Below are 7,972 nucleotides of genomic sequence, written 5' to 3' on the forward strand. Positions count from 1 at the left end.
AAAATAAAATAAAATAAAATAAAATAAAATAAAATAAAATAAAATAAAATATATTCTTGAATTTTGCTGTTTTCAACTGGAATAGAAATACTATAAAAGAAATATTCCCTTGATCATTCTTGCTCAAACTGAAGTTGCATCTGAATATACTGAGATCAAAGTCTATAGAAATAGTCACTTGGGATAAATTGATAATTTCTATTGGTAGAAAACAAAGATGTGTCATAACTAGTTTTCTTAAACTTGTACTTTAATTACTCATAACTGCTCCTAGAAGACTTGGATCCATGTGCTATTGTTTTGAGGGGTGAATACTATATATTTTGTTAATGTTGTGGGTGTGATTTTATGCTCACTTAATAGATGTAGCTTCAAAGTGTTTTGCTACAAAATATTGCCAGAATAGTGGTTAAATAAAATTTTCCTCAAATTAAATCATACTGTGCATACAACATAATATCTAACCAATTTATTTCCAATTTTATCAAACTCATTTATAATTAATCTACATGAAAATCTGATCCAAGAATTCATATTTATAGTAAACAGTAAATATTGAGGGGTGCTTTACTGAGATTTTTTTAATGTTGATTTGGAAATTGGTAATATTTACTTTGACATTTATTAGACAAAATTAATTGAGATTGGTGTAGGCAAATAATTTTTGGCCATTTTATGGGTGTTAGAGTAGACTTGCCTTTTCTGAAGAAAACCTGAGCCCTCAATTATGCCTGAGGCTTAGGGTAGTGATGCTGTAGACTATCTCATCAGATATCAGGTCAGATTGTATATATATATATATATATATATATATATATATATATAGGGATGCCACTGTTTTCTTCTCTCACAGTATGGTTGCCCTCAGTTGGCAGCTGAGGTTAGCAGCACTCCAGACTTTAGCACAAAATAGAACCTCTGACTCTGAATGTTTGAAGTGATTATCAGTGAGGATGTCCGTTCATTTAACTAAATCATCTTATAATTATTTACTTATTTAATTAGTTCCAATTTTCATAAACCATTAGAAAGGCTTGTGGAAAATTTATTTGGCTGAAATGTGTGACCTTGCTTTGAAAAGAATGTTATTGTGTTTAACATAGGATTGTCTTCTTTTTTTTTATTCGGACACATAGAAGATATCTTTTGGGTCTCAGTACTAGAAAACATACTTTATTAGAACAATTTTTAAAATGTGGGAAATAGTAAAAGCTTACTATAATAGAACTTGTTCACCTTTTAACTTTGGCTTTTAGGAAGCTAAGAGAAAATTATTTACCTATTTCTCCAACTTGTGGGAAGGATTACTACACATTTTCCTAATATTTCCTGATTTCGTTTTGCTTCCATACCCTTAGTTTTACTTTGACGTGATTTCCATATCTATTTGCTTTCTCTAAATTATTTGGAAACAAGACATCATTCAATAAAGTACTTATTTAAAATACTTCAGAAACTCCAAAGTGGATCAAAACTTACCATGGAAAAGAAGGAAAAATAAATTTCAATTAAGAAGAAGCAAGAAGGAGCTATGACATCTGTGGAATTCAAATCATGATAGGCATATTTAAACGACATTTCATAGTCTCAATCATCATCACAACCATGTAAACTATTATAATTTTAGCTATTATTACTGAAAACTTATCTTTTCCAAGTATTCATTAAAGTTCTTTCTATGTATTTAAAAATTTAACCCAACCATCTTCTGAAGGAGGCAACAGGATTATCCATAAGGCTGACATAGGGCAAATATCTTAACTGAGGTCTTACTACTAGCATCTAGAGAAACAAGGATCCAAATCCACATATTTTAGTCCCAGAGCCTCTAATCCTAACATGCCGTGCTTTTCTTATTATCCCCTTTAATCATTAAGGAAGCTGTATAAAGTTCTAAATGTGTAAATTATGTGATATAAGCCGTGTGTGGTGGGGCTTAGATTCAGAACCAACCTGTAGAAATGGAATCTGTGCTTTTGTCCTCTATATCACTCTGTCTTCCAAAACACATGTTACATTCAAGGAATTACTCTGTGCCAGTTTTTCAAAAATACCTTTCCATGAAACTTTAGTTAATGTAGTTATTTGAGTAAAAGCTTACCAAGGTGAAAGAAATTTGGGAAATATTGAGTTAAACAGTTATCTATCTCTAGAAATAGCTCAGAACCTTTAGTGTACTAATGCATTTTTCCAAATATTGAGTCATTTTTATTTCTTTTAACTAAGTATCTTCCAAGATGACTAACCTATTTGGAAAACACTAATTTGTGCTATATTTCAGATCATTTTATCTTTCCTATGACTTAGTGAATTCTCTGTGGCTTCATAAGGATCATATATAGAGCCTGGAGTAATCAAACCTGTCATAAATGCAATAATTTGGAGTATGTGAAGATTAATCAGATGTCATGATTAAGCCAATTGAATTATCAATACTTACCTTGTCATTAAAAAACCAGATTGGAATAAATTTTAGAGATTAACTTAATTTGCTTGTATGTTAACAGGACAAGAAAAATCTAATGAAGCAGTTTTCAAAGGGTATATAATAGGGGCTTTCTAGAGAAATACACTAAGTCATATGAAAAACAGAGACAACCATCTTCATTATGTAAACCAAATTGTATTTCACCTACAAAAATGGGTGTTTCCCCCGAATCATCTAAAATTATCTTTTATTTCTTTGATTTTGAATCAGTATCCTTTTGCAGGCTTCTTAAGATGCTAAATTGATTATCTCAACACTAAAAATCTTTGCTAAGAACCAATTTATTTAGAAATACTAAATGCACAAAAAAAATCTCACTTAAATTTACACATAGTAATACTTGATTCTACATAAAGAACAAAAGAAAAAGGAAACAGCAGAATGCTGATTGATTTTAAATTGAAAGATATTTTCTTAAAAAGCTCATGACTTTCTGTCTTCCTACTTTTTTTCTATATTCTTACTTTCAACAACTACAGACTAAAATATAAATGATTGTTAGTAAAATGAACTGAATAAAAAAATAAAATGTATAAGTAGATAATATTGTAGAATTGTATCTCATAATATTAGATTTCCAGGTTATTTCATTAATTTTAAACTTCATGCACAATGAGAAACATGTAAATGATGCTTAATTCATTATACACCCTGAATCAATAGAATTCAAATTAATATTCTCTAGAAATGTTTTAGTTCTCATATTCTCTGGGCACAATCTTTTGGTAGTAGACTAAATGGATGTTTCATCTAACTCATTGGTAACTTGGATTAGTGGAATGTACTAATTCTATTTAATTGGAATATGAATTTAATTGTAACTTCCCTGGGCCTCAGTTTTCTCGATTATGAAATGGCAATAATTTTATGAGAATTGTTTTAGAATTATATTGCTGTTTTAAAAATTACCACAGGGGCACCTGGATGGCTCAGTCATTTGAATGTCTGACTCTTGATTTTGGTTGTCATGATCCCTGGGTTGTGGGACTGAGCCCCATGTCAGGCCCTGCACTGAGGGTTCAGCCTGCTTAAGATTCTCTCTCTCACTGACTCTCCCTCTGCCCCTGTCCCCTGCTCACATTCTCTCTCCTCTCTAAAATAAGTAAAACAAAACAAAACAAAACAAAACAAAACAAAACACTACAAACTTAGTCACCATTTGTTTTATAGGTGAGAAATCTAGGCATTGCATGGCCCCGCTGGTTAGGACCGTACAAAGACAAAATCAAGGTGTCAGCTGGTCTGGGCTTCTGCTAGAGACTCTGGCTAAGAATCTGCTTCCAAGCTCATTCAGGTTGTTGACAAAACTCATTTCTCAATTGTAGGGTTTCACAATTTTAGGTGCCTGGTTCCTTCAATTTTCAGAATGAGCAGCAGTGCTTTAGGCCTTCTCCCATGCTTTAAATCTCTCTGACTTTATTTCTCTTTCCTTCTCTGTTTTTCTTTTCTTTTTTTAAATTAATTACAGTTTACTTTTTAGAGTATTAGAACTCTAAACTTAGATTTACAGATTTAGATTTATAGAAAAAATAAGGAGATAGTACAGTCTCCATACACTCTCGTTCCTCCCAGTTTCCCTGTTTCTTAACATCTTGTATTAGCATGAAAACTTGGTTACAATTAATGGACCGATGTTACTGCTATTTATTATATAATTGATTTTTTTAACTGAAGTCTATAGATTACATTAAGGTTTACTGTTTGGACTGTATTCTTTGAGATTTGTCATATTTCCACCATTATCATATTATACAGATTAGTTTTACCTCTTAAAAAAATCCATGTGCTTCACCTATTCAAACCTCTCCTCTTTCAACCAAACCCCTGATAACCACTGATCTTTTTACTATCCCCAATAGTTTTGCCTATTTCAGAATGTCATAACATTGAAATCATAGTGTATAGCCTTTTCATATTGTCTACTTTCACTTGGTAATATGCATTTAAGGCTCCTCTCTGTTTTTCATGGCTTGCTATTTAGTGATAAATAATATTCTATTGTCTGGATGTACCAAAGTTTGTTTATCCAATCACTAACTGAAGGACATTTTGGTTGCTTCCAAGTTGGGGCAATTATGAATAAAACTGCTCTAAATATCAGTGTGCAAGTTTTTGAATAGACATAAATTTTCTTTTTTATTTATTTTAATGTTTGTTTATTCTTTGGAGACAGACAGAGTATGAGCAGGGGAGGGGCAGAAAGACAGAGAGAGACAAAATCTGAAGCAGGCTCCAGGCTCTGAGTTGTCAGTACAGAGCCTAATGTGGGGCTCAAACTCATGGACTGCAAGATCATGACCTGAGTCGAAGTCCAACACTCAACTGACTGAACCATCCAGGCTCCCCTAGACATAAATTTTAATTCATTTGGATAAATTGGTGGATCATATGGTAAAGAGTATGTTGAATTTAGTAAGAAACTACTAAATTGTCTTCCAAAGTAGCTGCATTATTTTGTATTCTTACCAGCATGAATGATGGTGTCGGTGTTCTGGATTTTGGCCATTCTAATAGGTTTGTAGTGGTATTTAATTTTTGTTTTAATTTTATTACTAACAACATGTAAAGGGAGAGAATTTTTCATATGCTATCTTCTATCTATATATTTTCTTTGGTGAGCTGTTAAGATATTTGACCGACTTTTTAAAAAAAAGGTTTATTTATTTTAAGAGAGAGATAGAACAGGGGAGGGTCAGAGAGAGGAGCAAGAATCCCAAGCAGGCTCTGCCCTGTCAGCCCACAGCCCAACACAGGGCTCAAACTCACTAACCATGAGATCATGACCTGAACCGAAATTAAGAGTCAGATGCTTAACCACTGAGCTACCCAGGAACCCCTGACCCATTTTTAAAGTCAGGTTTAAAAAAAAATTGTTGAATTTTAAGAGTTATTTGTGTATTTTAGATAATAGTCTTTATCAGATATGTCTTTTGCAAAGATTTCTTCCCAATCTGTGGCTTGTCTTTTTATTTTCTTGACAGTGTCTTTCACAGAGCAGATACTTTTAATTTTAATGAAGTCCAACATATCAATTATTTCTCTAATGGAGCATGGTGTTGCATTTAAAAGTGGTCAACATACTCTAGATCATCTAGGTTTTCTCCTATGTTATCTTCTAGGAGTTTTACCGTTTTGCATTTTACCTATAGGTCTGTGATTCACCTTAAGTTAATTTCTGTGAAGGGGTAAGGTTTGTGTCTAGATCTATTTTATTGCATGTGGATATCCAGTTGTTCTAGCACCATTCGTTGAAAGAACTATCTTTGTTCCATTTAATTGCCTTTGCTCCTTTGTCAAAGACCAGTTGACTCTGTTTATGTGAGTCTATTCTAGATTCTCTATTTCTTTGATCTATTTGTCCATTCTTTAGTCACTACCATAATGTCTTGATTATTATAGTTTTTTAGTAAGTCTTCCTTATGCAGGGGTCATGCTATTCTTCTCTTGATCATTCCAATTTTACTATATGTGGTGCCAAACCGAGCCCTAGTAAGTCTTAAAGTTAGTGTCAGCCTTACCACTTGTTCATCTTCAATACTATGTTGGTAATTCTGGATCTTTTTACTTCCTAAATAACCTTTAAAATCTGTTTCTCAATACTCACAGAATAACTAGCTGGGATTTTTATTGGGATTGCATTGAGTCTATACATCAAATGTTGGGAAAAAATTTATATCGTGACAATATTGAGTTTTCCTACCCTTGAACATGGAATATTTCTCCATATACTTAGCTTTTCTTTGATTTAGTTCATCAGAGTTTGTAGTTTTCTTTATTTACTTTTTTCTGTACTTACAGCTGTTTATATTTTGTTAGATTTACACCTAAGTATTTCACATTTGGAGTACTGGTGTAAATAATGTGTTTAAATTCAAATTCTGTCTATTCATTGCAGGTATATGGAAAAATAATTGACTTTTGTACATTAGCCTTGTATCACACAACCTTGCTTTAATCATCTATTAGTTCTAGTATTTTTGGGGGGAGGGAGGTCATTTTTTTCAGACTTTCTATGTAATCGATTGTGTCATCTATGAAAAAAGATAGTTTTATTTCCTCCTTTCCAAACTATGTATCTTTTATTTCCTTTTCTTATTCTATTGCATTAGCTAGAACTTCCAATACAATTTTGAAAAGGAGAGGTGAGAGTAGACATCCTTGACTTATACCTGATCTTAATAGGAAAGCTTCAAGTTTCTTGCTATTAAGTATGATGTTCCTACAGGTACATTTTAGATTTATTTTATCAAGTTGAGAGAGTATTTCTGTATTCCTAATTTACTGAAAGTTTTTTATTTTATCATGAATAGATGATAGATTTTGTCAAATGCTTTTTCTGCATATATTGATATGATGATTTTTTTTCTTTTATAGTCCCTATTGATGTGATGGATTACATTAATCACTTTTTTAATGTTGAACTAGCTTTCATACTAGCAAAAATTCCAATTGATCATGGTGAAAATTATTTTTATGCACTTAGATTCTATTTGCTAATATTTTTGCATCTGTATTCATGAGATATATTGATCTGTTTTCTTTTATCATTGATATCTTTGTGATAAGCTTTGTTTTCATTTTCATTTAGTTATCAATATCTTTAATTATTCTTGATATTTCTTCCTTAACCAATGTGTTATTTAGAAGTGTATTTTTTAGTCTCCACATATGTGGGATTTTCCAGTTACCTCTCTGCTAACTTTTAGTTTCATTCCATTGTAATCCATGAGCAGGCATTGTATGATTCCTCTTTGAATTTGCTAAGGTGTCCAGAATGTTGTCTGTCTTGGTGAATGTTTCATGTGAGCTTGAGAAAAATGTGTATTCTGATGATGTTGGATGGAAAAGTCTATAGGTATCAATATATCCAAAAAATTGATAGCATTGTTAAATTCAGCTCTGTGGTGGTTCTCTTTTTATCATTTTCTCTTCAAATAATTACTTTGCTCAATTTCTCTCTCTCCTGCTTCTGGAACCCTAATTACCCACACATTATCTACTTGATATTGTCCAACATATCAACTACTTTTTTTCTAATTTTTTAATCTTCTATCCCTTAATATTTTGTCTGACCAGTTTCTATTTATTTCTTTAAGCTCACGAAATCCTTGCTCTGCCCAGTAACTGGAAGACCATACCAATAATTTCTGATATATTTTTATTTTAATATTTATAATATTTGTTTATGTCCCTATGCACTTTTACATTCATTTACTTCCTTTTCTGTTAGATCCTTTAACTTATCAATCATAGTTATTTTAAATGCCTTCCTTAGTAATAGTAACTTCTAAGCTATATTTCTCCTGACTGATATTCACATTTTCCTCCATTTTTTACATATGTTGTAACTTTTGGTTGCCATTCAAATATTGTTCTAAAAGAATAATAGAGAAAAAATAAAATAATATTTACCACTAAAAATTTACCCACTTTTTTGTTAGACTTTTAATATATGGAGTTGAAGGAATCTCTAGACATCACTGC

At 31.7% G+C, this 7,972-nt stretch overlaps 1 non-coding gene across 1 annotated transcript; it reads right to left on the minus strand.

Moving 5' to 3' along the window:
* Positions 1-5,868: 5,868 nt before the first annotated feature.
* On the minus strand, positions 5,869-5,971 carry LOC122488808. Its single transcript, XR_006298731.1, has one exon. It is a non-coding gene; the product is annotated as a U6 spliceosomal RNA (small nuclear RNA).
* Between the last annotated feature and the right edge of the window lie 2,001 nt (positions 5,972-7,972).

Source organism: Prionailurus bengalensis, chromosome A2, assembly GCF_016509475.1.
Source record: "Prionailurus bengalensis isolate Pbe53 chromosome A2, Fcat_Pben_1.1_paternal_pri, whole genome shotgun sequence".
NCBI classification, from domain to species: Eukaryota; Metazoa; Chordata; class Mammalia; order Carnivora; family Felidae; genus Prionailurus; species Prionailurus bengalensis.